We start from the raw sequence: 23,072 nt of genomic DNA on the forward strand, positions 1-23,072 counted from the left end.
CCCCAAACTGTCCTGGCACAGAGACAGGAGCTACTGTTGGACCTGTTGGATTTCTTACAGGTAGCACACAGTGATTTACCTGGGTTGCAACTACTTTAGGAGCTGGGAATGTCGAGCCTTGGCTTGGAGCAGGGTCTGAATGCTCGAGGAGCACAGGGCTGGTGGATTGGTGCTGTGGGAAGGGCTGGGTTAGGCAGGTTGAGCTGTGTCTGGGCTCTGTGCTAATGCCAGACACAGAACTGGGACCTGCCACTGCATCGTGGCAGCACAGCTGGGACTTCACGGGCAGCTGCTCAGCTTTAGGGACACTTGGACCCCACTGACACACTGTCCTGAGCCTGACACCCCATGGAAGATGGGGCACCATGCCCCCATCACCCCGGGGCTGGGCCGGACACCGCTGCCCACCCTGGGGAGACCAGTGGGGCCAGGCCAGACCCGCGGGGTGGGAACGGGGAGGTCCCGGCCCGGCCGGCGGCGATTCCTCTTCTCCAGCCCAGCACAGCCCCGGGCCTGGCTCGGCCCCGGTTCCCCCCCGGCTCAGCCCCTTTCGGGCCCGGTTCCCCCTCAGCTCAGCCCCGGTTCACCCTCAGCTCAGCCCCGGTCCCTCCTCGGCCCCGGTTCCCCCTCAGTTCAGCCCCTTTCGGGCCCGTTCTCCCCTCGGCTCAGCCCCCTCACGACCCCAGTCCCACTCGGCTCCGGTTCTCCTTCAGCTCAGCCCCCTCGGCCCTGGTTCCCCTCACGGCCCTGGTCTCCCCCCGGTTCCCCCCCGTCCCAGCCCCCTCACGGCCCTGGTCTCCCCCCGGTTCCCCCCCGTCCCAGCCCCCTCACGGCCCCGGTCTCCCCCCGGTTCCCCCCCGGCTCAGCCCCCTCACGGCCCCGGTCTCCCCCCGGTTCCCCCCGTCCCAGCCCCCTCACGGCCCCGGTCTCCCCCCGGTTCCCCCCCGGCTCAGCCCCTCGGCCCGGTCCCACCCCGGCCCGCTCGCTCCCCCCGCCCGGCCATTGGCCGCGCCGCCGCCGCCGCCGCCCCTGACGCTGGGCCGGGCCCGGCCATGGTCGCTCCCCGCCGGCTCCGCCGCAGCCCCGGCAGCGGCCGGTCCGCGCCCCGCTCAGGTGGGTTCCCTCCCGCTCTCGCGCTTCTTCGCTGTCGGCTTATTTCCCCCCACTCCTTCTAATTATTATTTTTAATTATTTTTCATTTCTTTGAACGTTTCGCGATTCTGGCGCTACTTCCGAGAACGCCCCCCCCCCACCCCCCCTTCTCCTCCTCCCTTCCCTTCCTTTCCGCGGGCGGCCTTAGGGAGCGGACCCCGCTCATCCCGGCGGTGTTTGGGGTGGGGGGAACGGGGGCACCCCCCGAGCCCCGCGCCGCACGGAGCCGCCCCGAGGCGCGGGGCTGGGCGGGGGCGGGAGCAGCGGCGGCGGCGGCGGCGGCGGCACATCCTCCCCCCGCGCCCCCCTCCTTCCTCCTCCCCCCATCGGCTTCAAAACAAACCGTCACCAAAATGGTGCAGAGGTGAAGGAGGGAGCGGGAGGAAGGGGAAGAAGTGGCGGCTCGGCCTGAGCGCTGCGGGGACAGGTGAGGGGGACGCGGGACGCGGGTGGGTGCGGGACACGGGGGGATGCGGGTGCCGCGTACACGGGGATGGTCCCGCTGGGTGCTGCCGGTGGGGCGGGGGTGCGCACCCCGATGTGGGTTGCCCGTGCGACCCCCGTGCTGAACCCACCCGCGACACTGCGGCCACCCCCGGGTGCGACCCGCTGCGGCCTGGCGGGACCCACGGAGAAGCCGGGCCCGGTGGGTTTTGAGTACTGGGGGTGCCCTCCTTGGCAGGATGACATGGGCGCTATTGTGGGGGGGGACCCGCCGGCGAGGCTCCTGCTGCCGGTTTTGATTGGCAAGAGCAGATTTTGGGAGAGCCGGCGGTAAATCGAGTCGTGGAGCGTCCATGCCTTGGCCGTGAGCCGGCTCCGGAGCCGACAGCTGGGATTGTTTGTCCGGGGGGGGCTCAGCTCCATCCGGAGCGTGTCACCGACCGAGCCGCGACCTGCCCGGGGTGCCGAGCGCTCCCCTGGCCGGCGGCACCGCCGGTGCTGAGCGGGGATGCGGGGACAGCGCGGCCGGCATCTCTCTCTGCCTGCTCGGCGCCTCTGAGGCCGGTTCGCCTGCAGCTTTTAGCTTCTCAAACCCCTTTGGTTTTGTCGTTGGTTTTTATATTTTTTTATTTATTTTCCTTTTCTCCCCTCACTCGCAAGAGCAGCACGGGGTGAGTGAGACACAGGCGTGTGCTGCACACGCTGCTCTCCCCCCTGCACCCCTGGAACACCGTGGTGCCCCCGGCTCTGCACGGCCACCAGCTGGGCTGTCCCCTCCTCTCCATCCTCCACGAGTGTCGGAGCTGCCACGGCAGTTTTGGCTGGTGACTCCTCTTTGCTGTGGGCAGGGGTCTGGGCAGTGACAGACACACCTGTGCTGGTGTGGCACCTCTGCCTGCTCCCACCCCGGGAAGGTTGGATCCTCTCCCTCCAAAGCCCCTTCTGCCACGGTGCTGGGCTGTGTGTGGATTTTTGAGCTGGTATTGCTTGACCAAGGTGGGTGTTCTCAATCTGCTGTCCCGGGACAGGCAGCCTGAAATCTTTGTGCTGATGAGGAAAGGGCTCAGTGCGACAGGAACGCTCATCAGGCCAGGGCTGTGGGGTTTAGGTGTAGGAAAGGGTTATTCTGGTTATGTTCTGTCCTTCCCTGAGCAGAATTGGTGCTGGTGGTGCTGAGCTTCCCCTGTCTCTTTGGACCTCCACATCGAGCTGCTTTCCCTGCCCTCAGGATCAGTGCCACGCGCTCCTGAAGGTCACAGACCTCTGGATGGGCCTCATGAATTCTCCTTTCCACCCCCACCACCTTGCCCTTCAGCCCCTGCAGTTGTCACAGCTTTGCCAAGCTGAGGCATCTGCACTTGTGCTGGCTCTGAGCAGGTGGCCAATGTCCCCACAGCAGTGGGGGCCATGCTCGGGTTTCACTGGTGCCTCTGCCACAGCAGGGATTTAACATGCTCATGTCAAAGGGACATTGGCTCCTGTCTCAGGTGCCTCAGGGTTTCCACTCCTGCCCAGGCTCTCCCTCAGCACAACCAGCTCAGGGGCTCCTCGTGCTGAGTGCTCCCATCCCTGTGTGTGCTCAGTCCTGCTGGGGGGTTCTTGGGACCTTGGGAAGTGCTGGCTTTGTCACTAGGTGACCTTGGGCACATCCCTTTGCTTCCCCACGGTTTGGTGTTGTTCTCGGAATGAGGGAGGTGGTGAATGTGTTTAGTCTCCCCCTCCTCACTGCTGTGGGGCTCCTGGCTCCTCTTGGCAAGTGCAACTGCAGGGCTGGAAAGGGCTGTTGCTATTTTGTGCTGTCCCTGAGCCGGCAGGGCGGAGGCATGGATGGTGCTGGAGTCACCCAGGGTGGATTGTTCCCAGGCTGCCAAGTGAAACAAGTGGGGTCTGAGTCTCATTTAATGCTGCAGCCCTTTACTGTGACTCTGGCAACATAAAGGAGCCTAAATATGGTCATAAACTGCATCCACTTCAAGGTCCCTTCGTGCTGCCAGGGCAGCCTCACGTCGGCTTTGTGAGAGAGAGGGAGAACAAAGCCCAAAGTGTCAGACCAAGGGTCCAGGAGTGGGACCCAGCTGCTGTGGGCTGTGTGTGCTGGCAGCTGCCTGGCAGGGAGGTGTCCCTGCTGCTGCAGGCCCTGGATCACGAAGGGAAGATGGACCTGAGGGTGGGGGAGATGCTGCTTGGCACATCCCGGATGAGCAGGAGGGTGTGGAGAGCTCGGCTGCAAGCTGTGCATCTGGTACCCTGGGCGAGTCATCTGAACCTAAAAAAGCATCTGTGGTGAGGGGCAGAAATTGCTTTTCCCTCTTTTTTTTTTTTTTTCCATGGCAGAGTTCTTCCCAGGGTCAGGCTGGCATTGCCTGGATCGTGCTGGGAGGGGTATCTCTGCTCTGATGGATTGCAGGGACATTTAGGGAATGAAAGGAAAAGAGTGACAGGTTGCTGACATTGCCCCTGTAGCACTGTTGCCCCACTGGCAGCGGTGGTGAGGTGCCATGTGCTGCTGTGATGGTGTGAACTGGCCTGGAAGGTGCTGCCTGAGGCTCGGGAAGTGAGCAGGCAGCATCCCATGGAATCCTCTTACCGCCGGCAGTGCGGAGGGAGGTGACCCAGGCACGGTGAGCTGCAGGGGCGGCGGCGGGGCTGCCCTGTGCCGGACTTCCCCATCTGCAGGCAGAGCTAAAAATACTCCCCTGCCTCACCCCGCCGCCGTCCCATCTGTTCAGAGGGTGAACTCCTCGGGCCAGGGGGCTCTTTTCTTATTTTTGTGGCTATTTTGGCAGTTCCTGGAGGCTGAGGCGTCCCGAGTTCACAGGTGACTCTATTGTAGATGACAGTGCTGCTCCCGGGGAGATTCAGCTCTGCTGCTGAGCCCGATGCAGGGAGCAGAAAGCGAGGGAGGAGGAGGAGGAGGAAGGCTGGGGAGGCTGGAAATGTGCTGGTGCCACGGGGTGAGGGCTGGGTGCTCCCCCTGTGCCAGCAGGAATTTGGGGTGCATTCCCCCCTCAGCTTCACCCAGCACTATCTAGGACTTCACCACTCCACGCGACTCTCAGGGGTTCGGTTTTGTTTTTTCCTTTCCTTTCTTCCCCTAATTAGAGAAGCTTTCAGTAAAAAGCTGAGATTTGTTAATCACTTTGTTTGATCAGAGCACAGGCAGTGCTGAAGACCTCTAGGTTTTTCCCTCTGCCTGTGTGAGCAGCAGTTTGCTTTTGCTTTCAAGATGGATCTCGCCGTCTGCCTGCCAGCAGCTCTGCCTCCCTGGATCTGTCGGTTTGCATCTTGCACTCCACTTTGCTTTGCTTGTGGTTCTTGAATTTTTTCCTTTCCCCTCACTCTCAATGTCTCCCTGCTGTAGCTCCCCACTGCTTGCAAAACAGACAAGAGTCTGAATCCTTTAAAAAAATCCTAAAGTGCCCACGTTGAGAGCAAAGGTTTGATAAATAGTCCAATTTGGAGTGATTTATTTGGGGTGGGGGTGGGGTCTAGATTTGCTTTCCCTTCTATGTGAGCTCAAAAAATGGGGGTGCTTGAGTCTCTGAGCTTCAGGGGAACAGTTTTTTGGGGAAACTTCTCCTGTTTTTTTTTGTGTGGGTCATGACAAGGCTGGGAGGACACAGCAGCTGCTCCTCAGCTATAGGTGCACACCTTCCTCTGTATAAAAGGGGATACTGAGATGAGGTGCCTGCAGTGGTGCTGCCACCCATTTGTGTCACCTTTTGGGAGATGTCCTGGAATCCTGGAACACTGGAACAGCTGCTGGGGGCTGTTGCCAGTGCTGGGTGCAGTTTTGTGCCCCTCCAGTCCCACGTTGGTGCTGCCAAATCCAAGCAGCCGCCGCGGTGCCGGGCTGGTGTCCTGGAAGGGTGGGATGGTGCCTGTGCTGGGATGTGTCACCAGCCAGGAGCCACCACAGTGTCCCATCCCCAAGCAGCCAGACTGCACCTTTCACTCTTTATCCCAGCAGGACAAGTAGGATTTCCCAGCTTGCAATTAACCCTTGGTTTTCCTGGAGGTGCCTGTGGCTGTGAGTGGAGGGGTGGCAGCAGCCATGGCCTGACCCTCCTTGCTTTAGGTGAGCAGCAGTGGTTGGAGTCAGAGAGCTGAGCCCTGGCAGTGCCCTGGCTGCCCTGGCTGTGCTGGCCATGCCCTGGCAGTGCCCTGGCAGTGCCCTGGCTGTGCTGGCCATGCCCTGGCAGTGCCCTGGCAGTGCCCTGGCAGTGCTGGCAGTGCCCTGGCAGTGCCCTGGCTGTGCTGGCCATACCCTGGCAGTGCCCTGGCAGTGCCCTGGCTGTGCTGGCAGTGCCCTGGCAGTGCCCTGGCTGTGCTGGCCATACCCTGGCAGTGCCCTGGCAGTGCCCTGGCTGTGCTGGCAGTGCCCTGGCAGTGCCCTGGCTGTGCTGGCCATGCCCTGGCAGTGCCCTGGCAGTGCCCTGGCAGTGCCCTGGCAGTGCTGGCCATGCCCTGGCAGTGCCCTGGCAGTGCCCTGGCTGTGCTGGCCATGCCCTGGCTGTGCTGGCAGTGCCCTGGCAGTGCCCTGGCAGTGCCCTGGCTGTGCTGGCAGTGCCCTGGCAGTGCCCTGGCTGTGCTGGCCATGCCCTGGCAGTGCCCTGGCAGTGCCCTGGCAGTGCCCTGGCTGTGCTGGCCATGCCCTGGCAGTGCCCTGGCAGTGCCCTGGCAGTGCCCTGGCTGTGCTGGCAGTGCCCTGGCTGTGCCCTGGCTGTGCTGGCAATGTCCTGGCAGTGCCCTGGCAGTGCCCTGGCAGTGCCCTGGCTGTGCTGGCAGTGCCCTGGCTGTGCCCTGGCTGTGCTGGCAATGTCCTGGCAGTGCCCTGGCAGTGCCCTGGCAGTGCCCTGGCTGTGCTGGCCATGCCCTGGCAGTGCCCTGGCAGTGCCCTGGCTGTGCTGGCCATGCCCTGGCAGCCCTGTCCTGCTGGCACACAATGGCTCAAGGTCAAAGCCCTGCACTGTGGCTTTGGAGCCCCAGCAGGGTGGAAGTGCTCCCACCTCCTGTCCTGAGTCAGTGGTGGTTGGCTTGGAAAGGGGGTAATTAAATTACCTATTTCTGGGCAGGGAGGAAGAGGAGGAGGAATTGTTTCTCTTTCCAGAGCTTCAAACAGCTTCCTGCAAGCATCCAGCACAAACCCCAAACCACTTCCAGGAGGAGATGGCTGCAGCCCCCCCAGCTTGGGGCTGGGGGCTGTGGGGAAGGGTGACCTCCCACTGCAGCACTGCTGTTGCATCAGCCTTTTTCTTTTGGAAGGAGGCAGGACAAATCCATGGCTCCCAAATGATTTTTTTTTTACTTTTTTTTTTTCCCCATCCCTAAAATGGAGTAATGAGATTTAGGGAGCAGCAGCTGCCTGTGGGGAAAGGTCCTGACCTGAGCCCACCCCAGGGGCTGCTAAGGGATCATCTTAGGATTTCTAGTGGGATTCCTCCTTCTCCCCTCTCCTCCTTCTGCCATAGGGGAATTATCAGCATCTCCTGCATGATGGATCCTGCACAGCCCTGGGGCTGCTGGGGGTTCCTGCTCTGGAGGGTGTGATGGAGCTTCAGGTGCAAGGAGTTATCAGTGGTAATAAATAACCCTGCTTGGAAATTTTCATCTTCTTTTTTTTTTAAATGGAAGTGCCTTTTGGAACAGAGTGACTTTCTTCCATTGTTTTCAAAAGCATCTTTTTTTTCTTTTCTTATTTTGAAGATGAAATTTTTCTTTTTACTCTTACATTTTTTTCCTTTTCAGTTATTGGAAGGCTTCAGGGAAAAATTGCTAGGTGCCATACCCAGGATCACATCCATGTTGTGCAGGTGGGGAAAATATGTAGGGTCATATTTATCTGATTTAGTTTTCCTTAGAAAAGAAATAGAGGATTAGAAATGTTCGTGGCATCAGTGAGAATTTTCTATCAAAGCAGACAAAATTTGAGAGGCTGAAAAAACCTGAGTTTGCTTAAACCTGCTGCATCAAATGTAAAAAAAAAAAAAAAAAAAAGAAGATAAATAAATTAATTGGATAAAGAACTTCTGTTCACTAAAAGGCTGGCAACATTTCTGGGTTTCTTTCTGGAATTTTTCAGTTGTAAAACCTGAAATCCTCCCCCACCCCTTGCAGTAACCTTGAGACATGGAGCAGGAGCAGGAGTTTCCACTAGCAGGGAAGAAAAAAAATTACAATAAAGAATGTGGACAAGTTCTTTTGACCAACCAACCTTTTTTTTTTTTATTTTGCACAGGCAGTCACTGAGACCCTCCTGCACTGCAGCTGCTGTGCTCAGTGCTGGGAGCAGGAGAAAAATGTCTGTGATGAGGGGCAGGGAATGGCATGGCTGCTCTTGCTCCATGGGGAAAAAACCATCTGCAAGCTTGGGATGGCCAAGAAATGAGTGTTTTCCACCCATTTTGGATATACAGAGGCAGAGTGGCTGTGTGTAACTATAGGTGAGGGCTGAGCTGTCATGCTTTGTGTAAATGTGATAAATGTCCCTGTGGAGCTGGTACCTGCAGGCATCTGATTGAGCTGGGAAGAACAACCCACTTTGTCCAAATGCCAGTGCTTGGGAATGCTGTCCATCCCTGTGGCACCCCTGGCACCTCCTCTGGGTTGGGAACCCTGGCTGGAGTGGCCCCACAGCTTGTTAAAATCCTGGTGTTGCTGGAACCTCTCTCTGCCACAAGCACCCTCCTCCTGCTGGGAGCTGTATGGATTTTTGGCTTTTAGAATTCCCCTGCAGGCTTTGGCTCTGTCAGACATGGAGCCTGACATGCAGCAAGCACTTGGGCTGGTTCAGAGGAGAAGAACCATGAGGGGAAAGGAAAGTGTTTGTGTGGCACCACTGGGAAGGTCGTGGAGGTGAGGAGGTGCCTCTAGGCACAGTTATCCCAAACACATGGAATGGTTTAGGTGGGAAGGGATCTTAAAAATCATCCCAGGGGTAAACCACATGTTCCCTGGAGACACATCTCTGCCCCTAGGGAAAGGCTGCAGCAGCAGCAAATTTATTTAATAACTGGATGTGGAAGGGTTGGGTGCAGGCAGGGCTTGCTTGGACATGGGCTTGGGGCAGTTTTCCATGGAGTATTCCAGTGAGGAGCAACACTTGGCATCTCATGGACAGTGTGTGCATGGACTCCCACAAATCAGCCTCACCTCCAGCCTTACCCTTAGCTCCCTGTGCCACTGGACATCTCACTTGGCACAAGTTGGGAGGATTTGACACCCCATCTGCAGGGATCAGCCACGGATCCATCCTCACCCTTCCCGTGGCCGTCCTTCCCACGCGCCGCCGGGGAAAACTGGCACCTCTCAGCTCACTGGAGCAAAAAATATCCCCAGCCCAGCCCTGCCTGGATGCTGCTGCCAAGATGGGGAGCAATCCCTCCCAGCAGAAATGTGTCTCCTTGCTTGGAGCTGGGGAGGCTGGGAGGGAGGCTGGGAGGGAGGCTGGGATCCGCCGAGCCCCAACGCTTTCGAAAATAGCAGCAGAACAAATGGTTGGAGCAAGATGCTGCTGCTGAAGGCAGCCAAGGCCTCTTCCTGCAGCAGCTGGTGGCTGCTTCTTGCTCCTCCATCGATCTTCTCCCCAGAGCTGGTGTTTTCTTGCTGGGGGTGTGGGGGGGTGATGTGGATATCTGGCTTTTGGGGTGGCCTGGGGCACGGTGATGCTGTATTGGGTTTGGTACTGAGCTTGGGGTGAGCTGTGAGGATGGCAGGGCAGGAGGGGATCAGTCACTGTGAGATAAGGAGCAGACAGGGAGTTGGGTGGTGCCAGTTCCCCAAGGGACTTTGTCCCAAAACCATGGGACAGCTGCTGGGTTGAGGCACGGGCACCAGCAGGTGCTGACCTGGAGTCAGACAGCTGAGAACAGAGCTGCTGTGCTGGCAGGGGTGGGGGTCCCAGGGGAGGAGATCCTGGGGGTCCCAGGGGAGGAGATCCTGGGGATCCCAGGGGAGGAAATCCTGGGGATCCCAGGGGATGAGATCCTGGGGGTCCCAGGGGATGAGCTTCTGTTGCTCCTGGGGGTCCCAGGGGAGGAGATTCTGGGGATCCCAGGGGAGGAGATTCTGGGGGTCCCAGGGGATGAGCTCCTGGTTGCTCCTGGGGTCCCAGGGGATGAGCTCCTGGTTTATCCTGGGGTCCCAGGGGATGAGCTCCTGGTTTATCCTGGGGTCCCAGGGGATGAGCTCCTGGTTTATCCTGGGGTCCCAGGGGATGTGGGAGCAGCATCCAGGTGCTGCTGGAGAAAGGCCAAGGGCTGGGTTCCTCATCCTCCTGCTTCCCCATGGGCACTGCTCCTGAGGGGATGAAACCACCTGGCCTTGTGCCAGCCACTGACACCCAGGAGAGGGAAATGGTGAGCCCAGCTCTCAGCACAGATTGAGAGAGTTTGGGAACATCCTGTTAGTTGCCTTCAGGTCTTCCAGCCTTAGGGCCAGATGTGAGTGTGTCCTGCAGGATTTCACACCTGTGCTGGAGAGAGGTGCTCCAACTGCACCAGGTGGAAGTGGGAAGCTTGGGAAGATGCTTTTCTTATGGGAAGATGTTCTTGCCTTGTCCTTTCCAGTGGAGAGGACGAGCTCAGCATCTGCCTGGGTGACCTTCATTGCCTTTGCTTGGTGAGAGAGAGCCTGCTTTGCATGTCCTCTCCCCTGCCAGCAGCACTTGCACCCAGCATCGGGGTCTTTTTGTTATGCAAATCCAGCTTTGGTTTTAGCTTCTCTGAGATAAATACCTCTGAGGCTAAATTTGGAGCTCAGGGCACTGCTGAAAGCATCCTGATGGCCCAAGGCCTGTCAGGTCAGATGTTGAAGATGGTAGTTTGGGGCTTTGGCTCAGAAACAAAACAGGCACAGTATTTTTTTCACTGGGATTACATGAATTTTTTTGCAGTGAAGAACCAGCACATTGAGTCCTGGTGGGGGTTCCTTGGCACCTGCTGCCACCCCACACCTGAGTTCCCACTTTTGCTGTGGTTTTATTTAGGTTTTTAGAGCTCAGGACACCCTTTTGTCCCAGCACCATGCTGGAATTCCAGGATCCCCACTGAGCTGTGCCCAGGCATGGGGGGCTCCAGTACCTCTGACAATGACCACAAGGATTTTTATGGTCAGGATCTCTCTCCCAACCCTTGGAGAGGCTGAGTTCCATGTGCTGCACACCACACCTGAGCTTTTTCTCACCTTCCCCCTTGTGCATGGTGTGGACCTGGCATCCCCTGGGACAGCCTGGCTTCCTCTGGGACCCTGGGAGCCCATCTCATGGGCAGAGGTGTTTGTGTGTGATCTTATTTTTATTTGTGTGGAAATCTTTGGTCACAGCAGGTGCTGGTTCAGTGCCTGGCAGTGGGGCAGGAAGGGCTGTGAGCAGGGTGGAAATGTGGCTAAAACTGGTTGTGCAGTTTTGCTATTTCTGTGCCACAGGAGAACTTGAGGTCCCCAGGGTCTGGGGGGGCTGAAGGTGTTCATCCCTCCTGTGGGGTCATCTACCAGCTTGAAAACTCCAGCCTAGAGTCTCTCTAAGGCTGAATTAAGGTTCTGTGGTGTTAAAAACACCTAGAGGTGTCTCATCTGAGAGCTGGACAGGAACACAGGCTCTCAGGAGATACCTTGGGGACCTGCTGGGGGCCAAGCAGGCAGAAAGGGAAGGTGGCAGCAAAAAGAGGTAAAAAAGGGAGGGCAGCTCTTTTGGAGTTGCTTCTTTGCAAAGTTTTTTGGCATCTCCTGGGTGCTGAGCTGTGGTGGGCTGGGCTAAGGCCACCCCAAAATAGGGTGTTCCTGCTCAGGGCCACCTTGGGCTCCACAAGGTTTTCTGGGGGATTTAGGACTTGTCACAGGGTGACAACCTGTGTCCCCCAAAACCCTGTGGGGTTTGGAGTATCCATGGCCAGGGAAGCTGCTGTCCTGACAGGACAGGAACATTCCAGGTGCCCATTCCAGGGAAGAGAGTGTTCCCCTCTAAAGGGCTCCAGGAGAGCTGGAGATGACTTTGGATAAAGGGGGGAATGGCTTCATGCTGACAGAAGGCAGGGTTAGGTGGGATGTTGGGAAGAATAAACTCCCTCTGAGGGTGGCAGAGGTTGCTTAGCTTGGATTCCTGGAAGTGCCAAAGGCCAGGATGGACAAGTCTTGGAGCAACCTGGTCCAGTAGAAGGTGGAAGGGAAGTGGAAGGGAGTGGAACAAGAGCATCTTTATGGTCCCCTCCAACCCAACCCATTCCATGATCCCCTGCATCCCTTCAGCTGGGACACATCCCTGTTCCTCCAGCCTCTGCTGCCCAAACCACCGTGCTGCCTTGATTCTTTCTTTCTTTAATTCTTTTTTTTTTCCCCCCTCTAAATGCATTACCAGTGCAGCTCATCCATATTTCTACCACCTTCTCCCTCCTGTTCTCACGCTGAAGTCTATAATGCCGAAATTATAGCATCCCCCTCGTCACCATGGCAACGCTCAGGGATGTATTTAAAAAAAAAAAAAAAAACCAGAAGCCCTCCAAGGATTATGACTTCAGTGAGGGATCAGGCTGGAGGGGAATCTGGGTCATGGCTGGAGCAGGCTTTTCTTGCAGCCTGTCTTCAGTAATTCCCCTCACAGCGCCCGGGGCCGCGTCAGGGCAGGGCAGAGCTGCCACTGGCACCCATGGGTGCCCTCCAGCTGCTCTGCAGGTGCTGCCTCCCTCTCTAGGAGATGCACACTCTGGGGAAGAGCATCCTCTGCAAGCTCAGTGTTCCCACCCCAAAATTGAGGTGTTTTAACTGAGCCTTTTTGATTCCCAAATGCGTGGTGCCTGCACTCTTTGTGCAGTGCAAGCTTTCTCTCTCATCCCCCAAAATAAACAGGACTTTATATATATATATATTTTTTTTTCTTTTTACTCCTTTTTTATTTTTTTTCCTCCCTTTTTCCACACCCCCAGAGCCTCTGTTGCTGGTGGCAGGAAGCCCAGACTCTGTAGGAACTCAGAAATGCTGCGAATCCAAGCCCTGGCTGCCCTCTCCATTTCGCAATCCTTTGGAAAAGGGGGGGAGAGAGAAGGAATAAAATAGGAGGGGATTTTTTTTTTTTTCCTTTTTTTCCTTATTAGAGATTTATAGACTTTCCCACCAGTAGGGACAAGGAGCTGGAGCCCAGCAGCCAATTTCCTACAGTAAGTTTCCAACACTCCTCTCTGGCCTCTGCAAAACCCTGTGCAGCCTCTCCTATGGTGGGTTGGGTTGGGTAAATTTTTGTAAAACCATCAGAAATGCTGGTGGGGGGGTTGGCAGGCTGAGGGGCTGCTGATGTGGGGGGTGATGGTGCAGCACAGTGAGAAAAATCAGTTCAGGTGGGGTTTTTTTTGAGCTGTTAAAACCTTTTTTTTGACCTGTTTTTTTTGGTTGCTTGGCTTTGGTGGTGCTGTGACAGCTGCTCATGGCTGGTTCCTCCAGGCAGGCTTGGTGCTGCCATCCTCATCCCCCTCAGCCATTTGGCCTCTGGAGGTTTTGTGGTCCATTTATTTTTAGGTAATTGCAGTGTCTGGGTGCTGGAGAGGCTGGTCAGTACCACACAGCCGGACAAGGGAGGGGTTTGTTGGTCAGGATATTTTAAGCAGTTGGTTTTTTTACAGGAGAGATTTTGGTGGAGGGGCCCAGCCAATGCCACGGTGGCTCCTGTCCCCACAGATGTCATTTTACCCATGCCTGGTGCAGGATCTGACCCTCTGCCAGTGCTCCTGCTGGAGGGAAAAAAATCCTCCCTTAAGCTGTGCCGGATGAGATCTGAGTGCTGGCAGCTCTGCTCCCAGTATCCAGTGATTAATGGGATTAAATTGGTGCCCCTAGTGAGGTTTTTTTTTTTTATTTTACATCTGGTTTTCTCAAGACTTTTTAAGCAGGGGGAGGCCAGGGCCATGAGATCTGATTAGATAAGGGAGAGCTGCCTGTGAACAAAATTCCTACCGGATAATTATTTATACCTCCGTGTGCGTCACTAATAAACATCTGGATCTGCTCCAAACAACTTCATTTGATTTGTTTTGTAGCCTCTCAACAGGGATGTTTCTCAGCTCCCCACCTCCCTCTTGGCTTTTGAGGATTTGGCTGAAATGAGGGGTGGGTTTGAGCATTGCTCATGGGATGGGTGCATCCCCCAGCACCAATTGCTGCTCCATTTTCCCCTGGGCATTAGCACTCTTGGGGCTGGTTTAACAAATTCCCATCCCTGGATTCCTGGGATGGGGTGACAGTTGGCCCTTTCTCAGGAGGAGAAAAAAAATTCGTGGTGCTGGTGGTTGCAGAAAAAAAAAAATTCTGAGTGGTCAAAACAAGCCAAAAAGCAACCCCAGATGTGTTGCCTTCTATTTTAAATCTCCTGGTTTGATTTGGGGGTGAAGCAGACTCCTGACCTTTCAGAGCACGTGGGGCTGGCTGACATGCCAAGCTCTCCCAGGCCAGGGCTGACTTCTTGCTCTGTTTGTGGAGAGCCAAGAAATGACTATTAATAACTTTCCCTGAATGAGAGTTGAGTACCTGCTTCCCTGGGGCTCCTTGCAAGGCTCCAGCTCGGGTGGATAACATCACCAGTCATGGTGAACGGGACTGGGAGCAGCTGGGATGCAGATGGGAAGGGACTGGTGTGGGAGGGGAGAGATGAAGGAAGCCTCTGGCTGGCTGTGAAGCTCTTTGGGCAGGGCTTGCAGGCGCCACGAGCCTTTTTTTTTTGTGTGTTCCTCCATCCTTTTTACAGCCCTGGCCCCTTTTTTACACAAATGTGATGTAAAAACCATCCCGAGCTGCTGGAGAACTCCAGCTCCATCCACGTTGGCTGTAATCTGGTGTCTCACCTCTGCTGGGCTATCAGGAAAAAAAAAACCAAAAAAAACCTAAATAAATCAAAAAGTTTTCAGTGCTACCCCCAGACTTAATCTCTTTAAACTGTATTTCACTAATCCTTCATTAGGATCTCATTGTGAGCTCGTTATCCCGTTAGGGCTGAGCCGTGCGTGGCGGCGCCTGCCGAGCTGGAAGGGGCTGTGTGGGCTCTGCCAGGCCATGTGCTCCACCAGGATGTGCCAGAGAGGTGGGCTCAGCTCTGGGGGATGGCTGTCAGTGCTGGGGAGCTGCTGGGCTCTTTGGTGTGAGCTGGGGGGAAGCTGGTGCTGTTTTCTTTCCCTCTGTTCCTTGGTGCACCCATTATTTCCTTGGTGCACCCATTATTTCCTTGGTGCCCCTATTTCCTTGGTGCCCCCATTATTTCCTTGGTGCACCCATTTCCTTGGTGCCCTCATTATTTCCTTGGTGCCCCCATTTCCTTGGTGCACCCATTATTTCCTTGGTGCACCCATTATTTCCTTGGTGCCCCCATTATTTCCTTGGTGCACCCATTATTTCCTTGGTGCACCCATTATTTCCTTGGTGCACCCATTATTTCCTTGGTGCCCCCATTATTTCCTTGGTGCACCCATTATTTCCTTGGTGCCCCCATTATTTCCTTGGTGCCCCTATTTCCTTGGTGCCCCTATTTCCTTGGTGCACCCATTATTTCCTTGGTGCCCCCATTATTTCCTTGGTGCACCCATTATTTCCTTGGTGCCCCCATTATTTCCTTGGTGCACCCATTATTTCCTTGGTGCCCCCATTTCTTTGGTGCCCCCATTTCCTTGGTGTGCCCAGTTTTTGGAGCTGGATAGAGGAGGTTTCATGTAGAAAGTGCTGGTTTGGGTTTGTACCAAGGGCAGGGTTTTAGTTGGGGTTGTTATCCAGGAAGCTGGTGGGAGGTGATGCCAAGGGTCTCACCAGCAGCAGGGCAAACTTGGTGTGCTCTGCTCATCCTTCATTAGAAAAGGGCATCAGTTGGACCTGGCATGTTCAGCTTCCTTCCTTTAGGATGAAGTGCTCTGCTGCTGGGACACTCTGTTGGTGCCCTGCTTGGTGCAGGGGGACACTTGGCACCCTGCCCTCCACACAGGCACCTTCCTGGCAATGGCAACAGCTCTGCAGCACCCTGAGGGTTTGGGGTAGCTGCAAGCCATATTTCTGGAAGTTTTTGGAGAAGGAGAATGGCCCTGCATGAGGCTGGAGCTGGATAATGGAGCTGGGCTGAGCCTTGCAGGCTGTTGTGGCAGCAGCAGGAGATGGGGCTGCAGAGCCAGTGCAAAAAGCAAAACAAAACCCACACACCCACACATTGCCACAGGCACACAGGGCAGGGAGGGGGGTCTGCCAGCAGCCAGAGCCCAGGCTGGAGTTCATTTGGTGGAAAATGAAAACCATTGTGGCGAGAGAGAAGGTTCCTGGCTTTTCTTTTTCCTTCCTCAAAGAAAACATAAAGTGGGATTTTTACCTTCCCCAGGTTTAGTTTTGGCTCTGAGTGGTTAAAAGAGTTGCTGGGTGTGTTTTGTGCTTCCTCCCTGCTGGAAAGGCTCGTGGGCACATGTGCCACAGTGTCCTTGTCCCCTTCTGCAGCAGGTCAGGGGAGGGAGGTGGCTCCTGTGACACTGCAAGTGACAGTGAACTCAGCTCTAAGCTGCACGTGGCTTTGCCTGAGAGCCTGGGCTGCTGTTTCCATTAATGCATGTTGGAGTTGTGCTTTTGGGCAGGGTACAGCCAGGGGCTTGTGGCATCGTTGACCTTTGGGAGATGGGGAGCCCAGGCAGCTCCAATTCCAGGTGTGGGACTGACAAACTGCTTTTCCACTTTGCCAGGGCATGGGGCTCCCCCTCTACACCAGAGGGAATTGTGAACTGCTGTGAGATGAGATTTATGCTGCCTCTCATCTTTCCACTAAATGAAGATAGTGAAATCCAGCAGGGTGAGATCCCTGGGATTTCTTTTCCTTGCCTGAGTTTTGCAGCCCTTTGGGGTGCTCCCATCAGGGGCTCAGCCTGCCCTGCTCCCCCTGGCTGGGAAGGTAGAGCTTTTCCAAAAGCCTCTCTCCCCTTTTTTCCTGTGCCTATAATTAGCCCTGGCTCCCTGCCACCATATACTGTAGGATCCTGGAAAGAGGTCATGGCTTTGCTGAAATTCTTGGGAACAGAGCTGCCTTTGCAGCTGGGAAAGCAGCACAATTTCCAAGCAGATAAGAAATAGGGCAAATGCAACTCTGTTCCCTGCTGTAATTTATGGGCTCTGGGGATGGCATCCAAAAACCTCCTTGCTCCACGTGCTTGGGAGAGTCTGGCTTGGTGAAGAGGTTCCAAATGGTTCCTAGCTCTGGTGGTGGTGGTGGGTGAGGAGGTTCCTGTCATCTCCTGGACTGCTGGTTCTGGTTTTCCCCTTCTGCTGGATCCTGCTGTGGTTTTGCCCAGAGCTGGAGAAGGGAACAAACCCATTTCTGGGTGTGTGTGGTCCTTTTCACTTGTAAAACTTCTCATTTTTTTATCAACTTCCCCAGAATGGAACTTCTTTTGCAGCATCTTCATGACCTTAAAGGTCTTTTCCAACTGAAATGATTCTGTAATTCTGTGATTACATGGTCTCTGGGCAGCTCTCTTGGCTTTTCTCCCAAGGAGGACAAAGCCCACAGAAGCAGAAGGGTCAGCAGGGGATGGGGAGGGTTTTCCCACCTCCAAACCCTCCTATGCAAACTGGTGAAAAACTCAAAGTGAAAAGAGTATTCTGAAAAGAGAAAACTCCCCTCTTCAGAAAAGAGATACAGAAACGCAGCAAAATCCCCTGTTCAGAAGTTTCCCAAAGTTTTGCTGTCGTTTCTCTGCCCCTGGACAGTCATTCTGAGAAAAAACCAGGATAAATCCACCTGAAAGGACAGGATTGGAGAGCAAACACTTGAGTTTCCATCCCAGCCAGGGCTCCACACGTGCTGTATCCCCCTGGCAGCATCCTGCTGCTGAGCCTTTCCAAAGGAGAGATTAGCTAAAAAAATCAGGAGATTAAAAAGGAAAACACTTTCCATTTGTTGTAATTGGCTTTTGGGCCAGCGAGCTGCTTCCCTTTTCCCTTCTTTTCCCTTCCCTTTTCCCTTCCCTTCCCTTCCCTTCCCTTCCCTTCCCTTCCCTTCCCTTCCCTTCCCTTCCCTTCCCTTCCCTTCCCTTCCCTTCCCTTCCCTTCCCTTCCCTTCCCTTCCCTTCCCTTCCCTTCCCTTCCCATAGGACAGTTTCCTATGGATTCATGCTGTTTGGTTGAAATTATGCAGAAATCTATTTTTTTTTCTCTCTAGGTGCCTACAAACCCTGTTCTGCTCCCCCCTTGCAATGGTGTGTGTGGGGGTGGTGTAGGAGTTGCTGATGATGGCATTGAATGTGCAAGTGTTTCTCTGCACCTCACTGGGGAGAAATATTCTAATCTTTTTTTTTTTTTTAATTTTGTTATTGTTTGTGGGGGTCTCTTTGTCGTTTTTTAATTTTTTTTTTTTTAATGGTGGATCTGAATTTTGGGGAGTAGGTGCTTTCCCCACAGAGATTTGCCAAGGATGCAGAAGGAGCTGGGGTTGAGATTTGGGTAACCCCAAGAGCAGCAGCCCTGGCCATAGCTGGCTCACACACTGAAGGGGCTGGAGCAAAACCCAGAATTAAGTGGGAGTCTCCTGCTGGTATTTGACCTCTCCTCCCCACAAGAAACTCTCTTTTCATGTTTGTGGATAAAAACAGCTCTCAGCTTCCAGCAAGGGCAACAGGATCTGTCCCCATTCCCTGGAGTGGGGACAGCAAGGGGCAGGTGGAGATTTACCTGCTCCCCCTACCTGACACATTCCCACCTCCTCCTTCCTTTGCAGTGCTGTTGGGATGGATTTTGGGGATCTCCATGCTGGGAAAACCCCGTGCCAGCCCAGCATGTCACCCAGTGGCAGCTGAGAGGTGTTTTAGGAGCTGCTGGCATCTGTCAGGGTGGGGAGATGGATGGGCTGGGAGGTTTGGCCACAGCTGATGATGTTTGTTTGGTTTCCATGGGGGTAGCCTGAGCTCCTGCTGAGCCTGTGGCACTGCAGGAGGTGCCCATGGTTGGTGGTTCCTGACTCAGGTGATGGCAGAGCAAAGGCCATGAGGGGCCAGGGCTTTTCCTTTGGACATGGGGATTTTATCCCCCCCCCCCCCCTACCTGGCTCTGCACTCACTGCCACACCTCACCTGTGGCCCTGGAGTTTGGACCTGTGTGGCAGAGCCAGAGCTGGGGTGGGGACAGCCAGAGCAAGCTGGATTCCCAAGCTCTGTGTCTGCCCAATGCAGGATCCTTCCCAAAGCTGCAGGTGAGAGGAGCTGGCACCCACTTGCCCTGCTGGGCATTCACACAGCAGCTGCTGCTGCTTCCATGAGCTGCTCACATGGATGGAACCATGTCAGAGCTGCCAGCATGTGAACCAGGTGGTGGCCAGACTGTGGGTAGGGTCCCATCCATGTCACCCCTGTGCCTGTCACCCCTGCCAGGCACTGGGGACAGTGGCAGCTCTCCTGTTGAAGAACCAGGCTCTGTGTTGATTTTCCTCTGGCTCTGGTTGAGTAACCCATGGGCAGTTGTGTTAGCCAGTGGCCACTGAGTGTGTGCAGGTGGGATTTCCACTGCCCCACACCTCACTTTGGGTTTTGGAGTGGGAAATGTGGGTGGCTGAGGATCCATCCCCATGTGGCAGAAGAGAGACAGGTGGGAATTAGATGTCTCCACCCCAGGGCTGGTGCCAGCAGGTGGCATTGTGGCCTGAAGTATTGTCACTGTCACCAGGCTGAGGGCAAGCTTGGGGTGCTTGGGGGATGGGACACCCACATCTTGCTCTCAGGAGAGCCCCCATGATGTCCTTGGGGGATCTGGGGTCACTTTTGGGGTCTTCTTCAGCTGCTGCATCATCAGGTTGGGACAAGGAGGGAGGTGAATGACTTACTCTGGAGGAATAAATTGGGATTTGGGGGATGCTTGAGTGTCCAGCTCTGTGGTTTCCTTCCTTCTCCGTGCCTCAGTTTCCCTGCAGGTGGTTCAGCTGCTGCTGGGACCACCCCATGGTCCTGCTGCCCACTGTCCTGCAGCAGTGTCCCCCTGCCCACCTCTGGCTACCTGCATACCCAGGGCTATTTCTGCACCCACCAGGAGATGAACAGAAGCAAGATGAGTTCTGTGAGCCAGAGGAAAACCCTTGTGTGCTTCTGATCTTGTGCTTGCCCTGGTGGCCCCAGCAGCCCTGGCCAGTGGTTTGGAGCATGGCTCTACTCTGAGAGCTGTGCTGCTCCCCTGCTGCAGCTCCAGCCACCCCCACATCCATACAGCTGGAGGTTTCAGTTCTGCATCTGGCTGCCCAAGGGGAACTCAGCCAGCCAGAGTGAAACTCAGTGGCTCCAACGGTTGCATTTGTGCCCCCCCCCCCAACACCCCCACATGTCCCCCAGGTCCTGGCAGGGCCAGCAGCTGCTGTTGCAACACTTGCAGTGACAGCTGTGCCACTTGGCTGCTCTGACCTTCCTTGGAGAGTGGCTTCAGCTCCTCTCCCCAAAATCCAGGGGTTGGGTTTGCTCCCATGTGAGGCAATAACTCTGTGGAGCAGGACCCCACAATTCCTACCCTGCCTTGATCTGAGAAAAATAGAGAAAAATTGAAAAAAAATGGGGAAAATATTTTTCTTCTTGTTTGTACTTTGCTGTTGTTGGGACTCCCTGGAGAGCTCAGCTCTGGGAAATGGGGTCTGGAGTCTCCCTGGTTTGGGGTGGGAGTCCATGAGCACCTGGCAGAGGAGCAGGAGGCTGAGATGGAAGCCTGAAGTGAGGAAATTTGGGTTTGGCATCCAAATGTTTGCAGCCCCAAGCCCGTTGCTAGAGGAAACATGAAAAAAGAGGAAGGAGAGATTGTGGTCACAGCTCTTTCCCCTGCAATCTGCACCTCCCTCTTGGTCCCTGCAACTCCAGAGCTGGAAATTCTGCCCATCCATCCATCCATCCATCCATCCATCCATCCATCCATCCATCCATCCCCCCCTTGATTTTTCCAGCTCTGTGCTTGGAGCTCCTCATGAAGCTGACCACAGATGATTTATTTAGGGGTATTAATGTATATATGATGTAGGGATTGTATGTGTTTGGAGTTTATATATATGGAAATAAATATATATTTAGGGGTTTGTCTATATAGATGTATAGTTGGTGGGTTGCATATATGTATTTTGAGAAGCTGTGTGTATGGGAATATATATATTTTTTTGGGAAGTTATATATATGGGAATATATATGTTTTTGCTGTGGCACAGGGGCTGTTAAGCATCAGCTGAGCAGATATCCAGGGAATTCACCATTTCTGCCTCAAAGCTGGACATAAGGATGATCTTCTCTTTACTTTCCTCTCCCCTTCTTTTTTCACTCAGGAAGGGGAATTCACTTCCCTTTTGCTCCCTCCATCCTTCCCCATGTATTTTTTCCCCCCTCTGCTCCTAAAACAACAGAACATTTTGAAAACAGGACACTTTTCCCTTCCCTTGGGCAGCATTTCTGTGTTTCTAACAAGAAGGATTTGAAGGCACACGTGGAGGTGGGGTGAGAGCTGGGAAGTGCCCAGGAGCCCTGGGGTGGTCAGTGGCCTGACCCAGCCCCAGCCCCTCAGCAGAACTGCCCTCTCTGTGCAGGTCAAATGTTTGGTCACCTTTTGAAACACTCCAGAGGCTCTGGGAGCAGTGCCAGGATCCTCTCTTGGCAGGGCAAAGGACATGCATGGACACACAAGGGAGCTGGCAGTGCCACTGAGTCAGGGCTTTGCTTTCCTTTGGACCAGCTCAAAATGTTGCAAAATGGGGACTTGGGGATTCACTGGGATTTGCTGGATGTGCCACCAGGTCCAAAGGGCAGAGGCTTCTGCAGCTGGGGTGGGGCATGGAGCAGCTCTGGAGAGGGTCAGGGCCTCAGGACTGTCACCCCATGTGCTGCCCATTCCTGTCTCAGGTGACACTTGGCTGCAGTGACAGGCTGAGCACCCCAGGACAGTCCTGCTGCTCATCTGCCAGATTGGGACAGCAAAGGCAAAGGTTTTGTCACAGTCTGGGGGCTGGGGCACAGCCAGGGCTGCATGGGGTCAGGTGTTGTGCAGAAGTTGTTGTCCTGATGGTTGGTGGGCTGTGGGAGCCAGGGATGTGGCTGCTGGATGTCACCAGGCATGGGCAGTGTGACAGTGTGACAGTCTGTGTGTGGTGACTGTGGCTGTGCCATGGGCAGTGTGACAGTGTGACAGTCTGTGTGTGGTGGCTGTGGCTGTGCCATGGGCAGTGTGACAGTGTGACAGTGTGACAGTCTGTGTGTGGTGGCTGTGGCTGTGCCATGGGCAGTGTGACAGTGTGACAGTCTGTGTGTGGTGACTGTGGCTGTAGTGGCTGTGCCATGGGCAGTGTGACAGTGTGACAGTCTGTGTGTGCTGCCTGTGGCTGTGTGGCTGTGCCATGGGCAGTGTGACAATGTGACAGTGTGTGTGTGGTGGCTGTGGCTGTGCCATGGGCAGTGTGACAGTGTGACAGTGTGACAGTGTGACAGTGTGACAGTGTGTGTGTGGTGCCTGTGGCTGTAGTGGCTGTGCCATGGGCAGTGTGACAGTGTGACAGTCTGTGTGTGGTGCCTGTGGCTGTGCCATGGGCAGTGTGACAGTGTGACAGTGTGTGTGTGGTGCCTGTGGCTGTGCCATGGGCAGTGTGACAGTCTGTGGCTGTGGCTGTGTGGCTGTGCCATGGGCAGTGTGACAGTGTGACAGTCTGTGGCTGTGGCTGTGTGGCTGTGCCATGGCACCATGGGCAGTGTGACAGTCTGTGGCTGTGGCTGTGTGGCTGTGCCATGGCACCATGGGCAGTGTGACAGTGTGACAGTGTGTGTGTGGTGCCTGTGGCTGTGCCATGGGCAGTGTGACAGTGTGACAGTCTGTGTGTGGTGCCTGTGGCTGTGGCTGTGCCATGGGCAGTGTGACAGTGTGACAGTCTGTGGCTGTGGCTGTGTGGCTGTGCCATGGCACCATGGGCAGTGTGCCAGTCTGTGTGGCCACTTGCACCCTGCCTGTTCAGGGGTGTCCCCTGCTCTGGGCTCCTCAGGACCAGAGCCACGTGCTGCTGTGTCTTTGTTCAGGCTGAATTTTGTAATGTCAGGAAATGAGCTGGCTGTGGGAGGGGAGGCAGAGGGGGAGGAAGGCTGGTTTTGTGGTTGGAGCAGAGGATGAGGCCGGAAAGCTGAGCACAATTCCTCGCTCTGTTGCAGGTGCTGGGGGGTGAGGCTGCAGCTCGGGAGCCTCTGTGCCTCAGTTTCCCTTTTGTTCAGCCCCGTTCCTCTCATGGCAGGCTGCTGTGGTGACAAGTGCCAGCTGCTTGTGACCATCAGCAGATGACCAGCACAAGCCACTGGGCTTTGCTGCATGGTGGGAGTGGGATGAGTTTAGGAGCTGTTTCCTTCTGTGCTGTGTGCATTCCCTCAGCAAGCAGAGCTGTGCTTGCTTTTTTCTTCTGGGATGTGCTTGAGAATCTTCCCAGAAAACACAGAGTTCACCTGAACTTTGAGCGATTGTTAATGTTAACTTTTTGGTTTATAATTTGTTTCATTCTTGAA

General features: G+C 55.1%; 1 long non-coding RNA gene across 1 annotated transcript in view; it reads left to right on the top strand.

Annotated features, from left to right (window-relative positions):
• Nucleotides 1-981: 981 nt before the first annotated feature.
• LOC306813813 overlaps nt 982-23,072 on the top strand; it is a 38,746-nt gene continuing 16,655 nt past the window's right edge. The window contains exon 1 of the long non-coding RNA XR_013777036.1: nt 982-1,113. This is a non-coding gene — a long non-coding RNA (uncharacterized lncRNA). The remainder of the gene's footprint in view (nt 1,114-23,072) is intronic.

Source organism: Erithacus rubecula, assembly GCF_903797595.1.
Source record: "Erithacus rubecula genome assembly, chromosome: 33".
NCBI classification, from domain to species: Eukaryota; Metazoa; Chordata; class Aves; order Passeriformes; family Muscicapidae; genus Erithacus; species Erithacus rubecula.